The sequence below is a fragment of the Hemiscyllium ocellatum genome, unplaced genomic scaffold (genome assembly GCF_020745735.1).
Source record: "Hemiscyllium ocellatum isolate sHemOce1 unplaced genomic scaffold, sHemOce1.pat.X.cur. scaffold_2242_pat_ctg1, whole genome shotgun sequence".
NCBI lineage: Eukaryota > Metazoa > Chordata > Chondrichthyes > Orectolobiformes > Hemiscylliidae > Hemiscyllium > Hemiscyllium ocellatum.
The window spans coordinates 1-8,480 of record NW_026868020.1 but is presented as its reverse complement, the minus strand read 5'-3'; the positions used below and the strand labels follow the sequence as shown (position 1 = coordinate 8,480).

At 51.5% G+C, this 8,480-nt stretch overlaps 4 non-coding genes and 1 pseudogene across 4 annotated transcripts; all 5 read left to right on the top strand.

Moving 5' to 3' along the window:
• The first annotated feature begins 452 nt into the window (after positions 1–452).
• LOC132811640 (U2 spliceosomal RNA) lies at positions 453–644 on the top strand. The gene has a single exon (XR_009643338.1). It is a non-coding gene; the product is annotated as a U2 spliceosomal RNA (small nuclear RNA).
• A 1,794-nt stretch (positions 645–2,438) lies between these two features.
• Positions 2,439–2,630, top strand: LOC132811629 (U2 spliceosomal RNA). The gene has a single exon (XR_009643327.1). It is a non-coding gene; the product is annotated as a U2 spliceosomal RNA (small nuclear RNA).
• A 1,807-nt stretch (positions 2,631–4,437) lies between these two features.
• On the top strand, positions 4,438–4,629 carry LOC132811617 (U2 spliceosomal RNA). Its single transcript, XR_009643316.1, has one exon. It is a non-coding gene; the product is annotated as a U2 spliceosomal RNA (small nuclear RNA).
• Positions 4,630–6,425: 1,796 nt separating this feature from the next.
• On the top strand, positions 6,426–6,617 carry LOC132811605 (U2 spliceosomal RNA). Its single transcript, XR_009643305.1, has one exon. It is a non-coding gene; the product is annotated as a U2 spliceosomal RNA (small nuclear RNA).
• A 1,804-nt stretch (positions 6,618–8,421) lies between these two features.
• Positions 8,422–8,480, top strand: LOC132811647 (U2 spliceosomal RNA; annotated as a pseudogene; the record flags this gene model as incomplete).

The following is an 8,480-nucleotide window of genomic DNA, read 5'->3' as shown; positions in this document are numbered from 1 at the left end:
GACAGCGAGTGCCTCGGCGGGGGGGAGAACTTGCGAATGGTGGTGTTCCCGTGGATCTGCTGCCGTCATCCTTCGAGGCTGCGTTGGCCATGGGTTTGCAAGGTGCTGCCTGAGGAATTCTGGTGAATCTTGTAGATGCCGGGGGAATGAATGACCCTGCCGCCGCCGCTGTCCCCGATCACCGGGAGAAACCTCTCTGCAGTCGACCTGACGTGCGGTGGCTCCGGCCCGTGCCATCTGATTGGTCGTCAGCGCGACCTACGCGGCTACGTAACAGATGGACGAAAAGCACGGGGAAAGCACAGCGACTGCTGCAGAGTGATCTTCCGGTCTGGTTGGATATCTTGGAAGGAAGGTAGACGGTAAGGGAATAAAGGAACTTTGAATATCATCAAACTGATGGAAAGGATAGTCGGCAAATATGACCTCCACCGTTGGAGTATTAATGTGCTATCGCTTCTCGGCCTTTTGGCTTGGAATATGTGTAGTTTCTGTTCTTATCAGTTTAATCGCTGATATCTCCCGAAGGTGGGAGTGTTTGTATTAAATGGATTTTTGGAGCAGGGAGATGGCTTAAGGGCTTGCTCTGTCCTCTCCATGTATCAGCCTGGTATTGCAGTGTTTCCAGGAATGGTGCACCCAACGCTTACCCAAGTTCAAAAGCAGGTGAATGCAATGTGAATCTCTTGCCTTTGCTAGTTTGCCGTGTTGATGGCAGTCAGTGATTGTTGCATCTATTGTCTTTTCAGTTGCAGGAAACTATCGTCTTTTGTTACGGGTTTTCTGTCTTATGAACCTGCTCTGCAGTTACCTGATGAAGGTGCAGCACGCTGAAAGCCAGGACAGGGGTAACCCCAACGTGCTACAGGGAACATTCTGGAACCAGGGGCCTGCCAGGAAGGTAACTTGCCAATTTGAATGAATGGATTTGCCCTTGTCTGCCGTTTTGGGCTTCTGCGGTCGTTCTTGGAACGTATCCCACCGATGGTACGGCGGTGGCGGGGGGTGGGGTGACTGCTGTAATTTCAAAGAACCCCGTTGGGCTGAAACCTGGTGTTGTGGGATTTTTAACACAGTCAAATCAGGTTGTGGGATCCCATGACTCAGCCAATGTCAAATGGCTATCAGATCAGCCCCCACAGCCCCTTCCCAACCCCCCGCCTCCCCCCCACCCCGAGGCAACAAATTTATCCTAATATTTTCTTGAACAAGGAAGAAATGTCTTTGGTCTGTTTCCTGAATAGAGTGAAACCCCCATCTCTGTTTGTTTCTTCGCAAACTACTGTACGGAAGCGACCTGCTTTAGTAGCTACGTCTGTACGTAAAGATTATTCACGCAGACGATCGCCCAAGGCTGGAACTGGCTTCAGCTCCCTGGTGCCACCAGGCAGCCGTACTAACCACTGATCCACTGTGCCACCCGTACGATTTGGAACGATTTGTCATCATTTGCGGTGCAAGTAGCGAAACAGTTGTCAGTTTGTCAACTGGGTCGGATTATAATGTTGTCAGCGATCTGCAGCAATGTGAACGGAGATGTCGAATCGAGCTGCTGGTGGTGATGAGGCGCGCTTGCAGCGTGACATGTTTACACGGGGAGATCAGCTCCCTCCCCATTCTCCACAGAGAGTCGGATACAAGTAGAGAGGATATTGAAAGTGGACGATAAAGAAAGGGTGCACGGACGTAATTCGCTTTTCGCAACTTTTCGGATTGATGCGGAATGCCGAGGAGCGAATCCTGTACGTGAGGGAAACGATGATTGGCATTTATGGGCAAGCTACACCAACACAAGGGGAGGCAATGAATAGGATCTTTCCGTCAAGGCCAACATTTCTCGCCCATGCCGAGATCAGCCTGGTGGTGAGCTGCTCTCTCGAACCGCTGCAGTCCAAGTGCTGTCGGTAGCCCCGCGATGCTGTTTGGGCGGGGATTCCGATTTTGACCCGGTAACACCGGAGGAACAAGGACATATTTGCAATTCAGGACAGCGAGTGCCTCGGCGGGGGGGGAGAACTTGCGAATGGTGGTGTTCCCGTGGATCTGCTGCCGTCATCCTTCGAGGCTGCGTTGGCCATGGGTTTGCAAGGTGCTGCCTGAGGAATTCTGGTGAATCTTGTAGATGCCGGGGGAATGAATGACCCTGCCGCCGCCGCTGTCCCCGATCACCGGGGAGAAACCTCTCTGCAGTCGACCTGACGTGCGGTGGCTCCGGCCCGTGCATCTGATTGGTCGTCAGCGCGACCTACGCGGCTACGTAACAGATGGACAGAAAAGCACGGGGAAGCACAGCGACTGCTGCAGAGTGATCTTCGGTCTGGTTGGATATCTTGGAAGGAAGGTAGACGGTAAGGGAATAAAGGAACTTTGAATATCATCAAACTGATGGAAAGGATAGTCGGCAAATATGACCTCCACCGTTGGAGTATTAATGTGCTATCGCTTCTCGGCCTTTTGGCTTGGAATATGTGTAGTTTCTGTTCTTATCAGTTTAATCGCTGATATCTCCCGAAGGTGGGAGTGTTTGTATTAAATGGATTTTTGGAGCAGGGAGATGGCTTAAGGGCTTGCTCTGTCCTCTCCATGTATCAGCCTGGTATTGCAGTGTTTCCAGGAATGGTGCACCCAACGCTTACCCAAGTTCAAAAGCAGGTGAATGCAATGTGAATCTCTTGCCTTTGCTAGTTTGCCGTGTTGATGGCAGTCAGTGATTGTTGCATCTATTGTCTTTTCAGTTGCAGGAAACTATCGTCTTTTGTTACGGGTTTTCTGTCTTATGAACCTGCTCTGCAGTTACCTGATGAAGGTGCAGCACGCTGAAAGCCAGGACAGGGGTAACCCCAACGTGCTACAGGGAACATTCTGGAACCAGGGGCCTGCCAGGAAGGTAACTTGCCAATTTGAATGAATGGATTTGCCCTTGTCTGCCGTTTTGGGCTTCTGCGGTCGTTCTTGGAACGTATCCCACCGATGGTACGGCGGTGGCGGGGTGGCGGGGGGTGGGGTGACTGCTGTAATTTCAAAGAACCCCGTTGGGCTGAAACCTGGTGTTGTGGGATTTTTAACACAGTCAAATCAGGTTGTGGGATCCCATGACTCAGCCAATGTCAAATGGCTATCAGATCAGCCCCCACAGCCCCTTCCCAACCCCCCCGCCCCCCCCCCCACCCCCGAGGCAACAAATTTATCCTAATATTTTCTTGAACAAGGAAGAAATGTCTTTAGTCTGTTTCCTGAATAGAGTGAAACCCCCATCTCTGTTTGTTTCTTCGCAAACTACTGTACGGAAGCGACCTGCTTTAGTAGCTACGTCTGTACGTAAAGATTATTCACGCAGACGATCGCCCAAGGCTGGAACTGGCTTCAGCTCCCTGGTGCCACCAGGCAGCCGTACTAACCACTGATCCACTGTGCCACCCGTACGATTTGGAACGATTTGTCATCATTTGCGGTGCAAGTAGCGAAACAGTTGTCAGTTTGTCAACTGGGTCGGATTATAATGTTGTCAGCGATCTGCAGCAATGTGAACGGAGATGTCGAATCGAGCTGCTGGTGGTGATGAGGCGCGCTTGCAGCGTGACATGTTTACACGGGGAGATCAGCTCCCTCCCCATTCTCCACAGAGAGTCGGATACAAGTAGAGAGGATATTGAAAGTGGACGATAAAGAAAGGGTGCACGGACGTAATTCGCTTTTCGCAACTTTTCGGATTGATGCGGAATGCCGAGGAGCGAATCCTGTACGTGAGGGAAACGATGATTGGCATTTATGGGCAAGCTACACCAACACAAGGGGAGGCAATGAATAGGATCTTTCCGTCAAGGCCAACATTTCTCGCCCATGCCGAGATCAGCCTGGTGGTGAGCTGCTCTCTCGAACCGCTGCAGTCCAAGTGCTGTCGGTAGCCCCGCGATGCTGTTTGGGCGGGGATTCCCGATTTTGACCCGGTAACACCGGAGGAACAAAGGACATATTTGCAATTCAGGACAGCGAGTGCCTCGGCGGGGGGGAGAACTTGCGAATGGTGGTGTTCCCGTGGATCTGCTGCCGTCATCCTTCGAGGCTGCGTTGGCCATGGGTTTGCAAGGTGCTGCCTGAGGAATTCTGGTGAATCTTGTAGATGCCGGGGGAATGAATGACCCTGCCGCCGCCGCTGTCCCGATCACCGGGAGAAACCTCTCTGCAGTCGACCTGACGTGCGGTGGCTCCGGCCCGTGCCATCTGATTGGTCGTCAGCGCGACCTACGCGGCTACGTAACAGATGGACAGAAAAGCACGGGGAAAGCACAGCGACTGCTGCAGAGTGATCTTCCGGTCTGGTTGGATATCTTGGAAGGAAGGTAGACGGTAAGGGAATAAAGGAACTTTGAATATCATCAAACTGATGGAAAGGATAGTCGGCAAATATGACCTCCACCGTTGGAGTATTAATGTGCTATCGCTTCTCGGCCTTTTGGCTTGGAATATGTGTAGTTTCTGTTCTTATCAGTTTAATCGCTGATATCTCCCGAAGGTGGGAGTGTTTGTATTAAATGGATTTTTGGAGCAGGGAGATGGCTTAAGGGCTTGCTCTGTCCTCTCCATGTATCAGCCTGGTATTGCAGTGTTTCCAGGAATGGTGCACCCAACGCTTACCCAAGTTCAAAAGCAGGTGAATGCAATGTGAATCTCTTGCCTTTGCTAGTTTGCCGTGTTGATGGCAGTCAGTGATTGTTGCATCTATTGTCTTTTCAGTTGCAGGAAACTATCGTCTTTTGTTACGGGTTTTCTGTCTTATGAACCTGCTCTGCAGTTACCTGATGAAGGTGCAGCACGCTGAAAGCCAGGACAGGGGTAACCCCAACGTGCTACAGGGAACATTCTGGAACCAGGGGCCTGCCAGGAAGGTAACTTGCCAATTTGAATGAATGGATTTGCCCTTGTCTGCCGTTTTGGGCTTCTGCGGTCGTTCTTGGAACGTATCCCACCGATGGTACGGCGGTGGCGGGGGGTGGGGTGACTGCTGTAATTTCAAAGAACCCCGTTGGGCTGAAACCTGGTGTTGTGGGATTTTTAACACAGTCAAATCAGGTTGTGGGATCCCATGACTCAGCCAATGTCAAATGGCTATCAGATCAGCCCCCACAGCCCCTTCCCAACCCCCCGCCCTCCCCCCCCACCCGCGGGCAACAAATTTATCCTAATATTTTCTTGAACAAGGAAGAAATGTCTTTAGTCTGTTTCCTGAATAGAGTGAAACCCCATCTCTGTTTGTTTCTTCGCAAACTACTGTACGGAAGCGACCTGCTTTAGTAGCTACGTCTGTACGTAAAGATTATTCACGCAGACGATCGCCAAGGCTGGAACTGGCTTCAGCTCCCTGGTGCCACCAGGCAGCCGTACTAACCACTGATCCACTGTGCCACCCGTACGATTTGGAACGATTTGTCATCATTTGCGGTGCAAGTAGCGAAACAGTTGTCAGTTTGTCAACTGGGTCGGATTATAATGTTGTCAGCGATCTGCAGCAATGTGAACGGAGATGTCGAATCGAGCTGCTGGTGGTGATGAGGCGCGCTTGCAGCGTGACATGTTTACACGGGGAGATCAGCTCCCTCCCCATTCTCCACAGAGAGTCGGATACAAGTAGAGAGGATATTGAAAGTGGACGATAAAGAAAGGGTGCACGGACGTAATTCGCTTTTCGCAACTTTTCGGATTGATGCGGAATGCCGAGGAGCGAATCCTGTACGTGAGGGAAACGATGATTGGCATTTATGGGCAAGCTACACCAACACAAGGGGAGGCAATGAATAGGATCTTTCCGTCAAGGCCAACATTTCTCGCCCATGCCGAGATCAGCCTGGTGGTGAGCTGCTCTCTCGAACCGCTGCAGTCCAAGTGCTGTCGGTAGCCCGCGATGCTGTTTGGGCGGGGGATTCCCGATTTTGACCCGGTAACACCGGAGGAACAAGGACATATTTGCAATTCAGGACAGCGAGTGCCTCGGCGGGGGGGAGAACTTGCGAATGGTGGTGTTTCCGTGGATCTGCTGCCGTCATCCTTCGAGGCTGCGTTGGCCATGGGTTTGCAAGGTGCTGCCTGAGGAATTCTGGTGAATCTTGTAGATGCCGGGGGAATGAATGACCCTGCCGCCGCCGCTGTCCCCGATCACCGGGAGAAACCTCTCTGCAGTCGACCTGACGTGCGGTGGCTCCGGCCCGTGCCATCTGATTGGTCGTCAGCGCGACCTACGCGGCTACGTAACAGATGGACAGAAAGCACGGGGGAAAGCACAGCGACTGCTGCAGAGTGATCTTCCGGTCTGGTTGGATATCTTGGAAGGAAGGTAGACGGTAAGGGAATAAAGGAACTTTGAATATCATCAAACTGATGGAAAGGATAGTCGGCAAATATGACCTCCACCGTTGGAGTATTAATGTGCTATCGCTTCTCGGCCTTTTGGCTTGGAATATGTGTAGTTTCTGTTCTTATCAGTTTAATCGCTGATATCTCCCGAAGGTGGGAGTGTTTGTATTAAATGGATTTTTGGAGCAGGGAGATGGCTTAAGGGCTTGCTCTGTCCTCTCCATGTATCAGCCTGGTATTGCAGTGTTTCCAGGAATGGTGCACCCAACGCTTACCCAAGTTCAAAAGCAGGTGAATGCAATGTGAATCTCTTGCCTTTGCTAGTTTGCCGTGTTGATGGCAGTCAGTGATTGTTGCATCTATTGTCTTTTCAGTTGCAGGAAACTATCGTCTTTTGTTACGGGTTTTCTGTCTTATGAACCTGCTCTGCAGTTACCTGATGAAGGTGCAGCACGCTGAAAGCCAGGACAGGGGTAACCCCAACGTGCTACAGGGAACATTCTGGAACCAGGGGCCTGCCAGGAAGGTAACTTGCCAATTTGAATGAATGGATTTGCCCTTGTCTGCCGTTTTGGGCTTCTGCGGTCGTTCTTGGAACGTATCCCACCGATGGTACGGCGGTGGCGGGGGGTGGGGTGACTGCTGTAATTTCAAAGAACCCCGTTGGGCTGAAACCTGGTGTTGTGGGATTTTTAACACAGTCAAATCAGGTTGTGGGATCCCATGACTCAGCCAATGTCAAATGGCTATCAGATCAGCCCCACAGCCCCTTCCCAACCCCCCGCCTCCCCCCCCACCCCCGAGGCAACAAATTTATCCTAATATTTTCTTGAACAAGGAAGAAATGTCTTTAGTCTGTTTCCTGAATAGAGTGAAACCCCCATCTCTGTTTGTTTCTTCGCAAACTACTGTACGGAAGCGACCTGCTTTAGTAGCTACGTCTGTACGTAAAGATTATTCACGCAGACGATCGCCCAAGGCTGGAACTGGCTTCAGCTCCCTGGTGCCACCAGGCAGCCGTACTAACCACTGATCCACTGTGCCACCCGTACGATTTGGAACGATTTGTCATCATTTGCGGGTGCAAGTAGCGAAACAGTTGTCAGTTTGTCAACTGGGTCGGATTATAATGTTGTCAGCGATCTGCAGCAATGTGAACGGAGATGTCGAATCGAGCTGCTGGTGGTGATGAGGCGCGCTTGCAGCGTGACATGTTTACACGGGGAGATCAGCTCCCTCCCCATTTCCACAGAGAGTCGGATACAAGTAGAGAGGATATTGAAAGTGGACGATAAAGAAAGGGTGCACGGACGTAATTCGCTTTTCGCAACTTTTCGGATTGATGCGGAATGCCGAGGAGCGAATCCTGTACGTGAGGGAAACGATGATTGGCATTTATGGGCAAGCTACACCAACACAAGGGGAGGCAATGAATAGGATCTTTCCGTCAAGGCCAACATTTCTCGCCCATGCCGAGATCAGCCTGGTGGTGAGCTGCTCTCTCGAACCGCTGCAGTCCAAGTGCTGTCGGTAGCCCCGCGATGCTGTTTGGGCGGGGATTCCCGATTTTGACCCGGTAACACCGGAGGAACAAGGACATATTTGCAATTCAGGACAGCGAGTGCCTCGGCGGGGGGGAGAACTTGCGAATGGTGGTGTTCGTGTTCCCGTGGATCTGCTGCCGTCATCCTTCGAGGCTGCGTTGGCCATGGGTTTGCAAGGTGCTGCCTGAGGAATTCTGGTGAATCTTGTAGATGCCGGGGGAATGAATGACCCTGCCGCCGCCGCTGTCCCCGATCACCGGGAGAAGAAACCTCTCTGCAGTCGACCTGACGTGCGGTGGCTCCGGCCCGTGCCATCTGATTGGTCGTCAGCGCGACCTAAACGGCTACGTAACAGATGGACAGAAAAAGCACGGGGAAAGCACAGCGACTGCTGCAGAGTGATCTTCCGGTCTGGTTGGATATCTTGGAAGGAAGGTAGACGTAAGGGAATAAAAGAACTTTGAATATCATCAAACTGATGGAAAGGATGTCGGCAAATATGACTCCACCGTTGGAGTATTAATGTGCTATCGCTTCTCGGCCTTTTGGCTTGGAATATGTGTAGTTTCTGTTCTTATCAGTTTAATC